This window comes from Drosophila miranda (assembly GCF_003369915.1).
Source record: "Drosophila miranda strain MSH22 chromosome Y unlocalized genomic scaffold, D.miranda_PacBio2.1 Contig_Y1_pilon, whole genome shotgun sequence".
NCBI lineage: Eukaryota > Metazoa > Arthropoda > Insecta > Diptera > Drosophilidae > Drosophila > Drosophila miranda.
The window spans coordinates 33,053,152-33,056,485 of NW_022881603.1; positions in this window are offsets into that span (position 1 = coordinate 33,053,152).

The following is a 3,334-nucleotide window of genomic DNA, read 5'->3' on the forward strand; positions in this document are numbered from 1 at the left end:
GTGGGGGTGCCAGGTGCTCGTACGCGGCTTGTTTGTCGTCCGCCCGGGGTGTCGGCGAGGACCTGTCCGCCCGACACTCCCATACCTCAATCAGATCGGCCCACTCCGACTCATCCTCGTGTTCCCTCATCCACTCCTTAAATGTTCTTCTCATTTCGTCCACTGTGCCCTCCAGCCGCATGCCGAAGGCGTGGCCGCATTGGACAAGCTACTCCTTTCTCAACCGGTGGATCCATTGTCCCTTCCCCATTCTCTCGTCTATATTTCTCCTCCCTTTGTTCTACTATTTGTCGTTGTAGGCCCCACGTTGGGCGCCAGTTGTAACGAACCAGCTTTTTGGTTCGCTTGAGTTTGCTGGGCTCGCTCAGCGGTCGGCCGATTCGTCGCAACGTATTTTTTTATACCCGGTACTCGAAGAGTATAGGGGTATATTAGATTTGTGATGAAAATGGATGTGTGTAACGTCCAGAAGGAATCGTTTCCGACCCTATAAAGTATATATATTCTTGATCAGCATCAATAGCCGAGTCGATTGAGCCCTGTCTGTCTGTCCGTCCGTCCGTCCGTCCGTCCGTCCGTCCGTCTGTCCGTCCCCTTCAGCGCCTAGTGCTCAAAGGCTATAAGAGCTAGAGCAACGAAATTTTATATCCGAACTTTTGTGATATGTCACTGTTAGGAGAATGTTTCAAAACTTTGCCCCGCCCACTTCCCCCGCCCCCACAAAGGGCGAACATCTGTGGCATCCACAGTTTCGACGATACGATAAAACCAAACGCAGAATCGTAGAGAATGACCATATCTTTTAGACTGCAGAATCTGAATTGGATTGTATTATTATTATAGCCAGCATCATTTTTTCTCGCCCTGTCTCTCTCTAACACACACGTAGCATAGCCGGCTTTGCTTAGAGTAAAACATTAGCGCCTAGATCTCAGAGACTATAAAAGCTAGAGCCACCAAATTTGGTATCCACACTCCTTATATATCGGACCGAGACGAGTTTGTTTCAAAATTTCGCCACACCCCCTTCCGCCCACGCAAAGGATGAAAATCTGGGGATATTCACAAATCTCAGAGACTATTAAGGCTAGAGTAACCAAATTTGGTATCCGCACTCCTGTTAGATCTCACTATAAAACGTATATCTCAAAATTTCGCCCCACCCCCTTCCGCCCCCACAAAGGACGAAAATTTGTGGCAACCACCATTTTGAAGATACGAGAAAACTAAAAACGCAGAATCATAGATAATGATCATATCTATTAGGTTGCTGAATCTGGATCAGATCAGATCATTTTTATAGCCAAAAGGAACTAATCAATTTGCACTGGCTACGCAGCCCCCGACGTCACGCTCAGACTGATTTTCTGTCTCTCTCTCGCACGCACTCTTTGTCGTGTCGCTTAATATTAGCGGCGTCTGCCGCAGGAGAGCCATACTGACTTAGTATCGGGTATAACTGTAGAGTTGCGGTCTCCGCAGCAACTCACAACGTTCCCCCTCGTTTTATTGTTGCCACCAACGACAAATGATAAGACCTTCCTTTTTATACCCGATACTCAAAATGAGTATTGGGGTATATTAGATTTGTGGTAAAAGTGGATGTGTGTAACGTCCAGAAGGAATCGTTTCCGACCCCATAAAGTATATATATTCTTGATCAGCATCAATAGCCGAGTCGATTGAGCCATGTCTGTCTGTCCGTCTGTCCGTCTGTCCGTCCGTCCGTCTGTCCGTCTGTCCGTCCCCTTCAGCGCCTAGTGCTCAAAGAATATAAGAGCGAGAGCAACGATGTTTTGGATCCAGACTTCTGTGATATGTCACTGCTACAAGAATATTTCAAAACTTTGCTCCGCTCACTTCCGCCCCTACAAAGGGCGAAAATCTGTGGCATCCACAATTACGACGATACGAGAAAACTAAAAACGCAGAATCGTAGAAGATGATTATATCTTTTAGAGTGCAAAATCTGAACCAGATCGTATAATTATTATAGCCAGAATCAAGAAAACAATTTCATTTTTTCTCGCCCTGTCTCTCTCTAACACACACGTAGCATAGCCGGCTTTGCTTAGAGTAAAACATTAGCGCCTAGATCTCAGAGACTATAAAAGCTAGAGCAACCAAATTTGGTATCCACACTCCTAATATATCGGACCGAGACGAGTTTGTTTCAAAATTTCGCCACACCCCCTTCCGCCCCCGCAAAAGATGAAAATCTGGGGATATTCACAAATCTCAGAGACTATTAAGGCTAGAGTAATCAAATTTGGTATCCGCACTCCTGTTAGATCTCACTATAAAACGTATATCTCAAAATTTCGCCCCACCCCCTTCCGCCCCCACAAAGGACGAAAGTCTGTTGCATCCACAATATTGAGGATACGAGAAAACTAAAAACGCAGAATCATAGATAATGATCATATATATCAGATTGCTGAATCTGGATCAGATCAGATCATTTTTATAGCCAAAAGGAACAAATCAATTTGCACTGGCTACGCAGCACCCGACGTCACGCTCAGACTGATTTTCTGTCTCTCTCGCACGCACTCTTTGTCGTGTCGTTTAATATTAGCGGCGTCTGCCGGAGGAGAGCCATACTGACTTAGTATCGGGTATAACTGTAGAGTTGCGGCCTCCGCAGCAACTCACAACGTTCCCCCTCGTCTTTAATCGAATTTCTCTTTATTCGTAATTATATTAGGACTTAGGGCTAGATGCTACAATTTAACTTATCTATGGATCTCCACCACGCGTGGGCTCTCGTCGGGTGTGGCAGCGTTGAGGCTAATGATTGGGGCAATTTGACCTCCGCTATTGCTTTGGCCCGCCACGCAAATCCGCACTCTACGTCTCGCACTCCCCTCTTAGCTTCCGCCGGCCACTGTGGATCACCTCTTAACTTAGACTCACTCTGGGGCAGGCGGGGCCTGTCTTCCTGTTGCTATTCACTTCACTGCACTTCTTCGAACCGTACCGGGTATCACTCTTACGTTTCGGCGGGGTTTCAACGTGCGCGCGCGATCACTTCTCCACGGAAAAAGAGACCCGCTTCGTCGCCGCAGCCTCCTTTTATAGCCCCTTGACGGGCCCCGGCTCGGCGTTGGTAGTTTTCCATCGCCGTCTCCTGGTTTCGTAACGGGGCCTGGCCGGTGGCGTGATCCCATGCCCTTATTTGGTCATGCGTCGGATCGCTGCCGGCCCGATCCCGCCGTCTCCTCTGCCTCTCGCGTTTCTCTCTCTCCGAGAGCGGGACACTTCTCCTCTCGGGGCCCTTGGCCTCTTCGCCGCATCCGGATATCCGTGGGTATCTGGGGTGACCTTCGCCTTA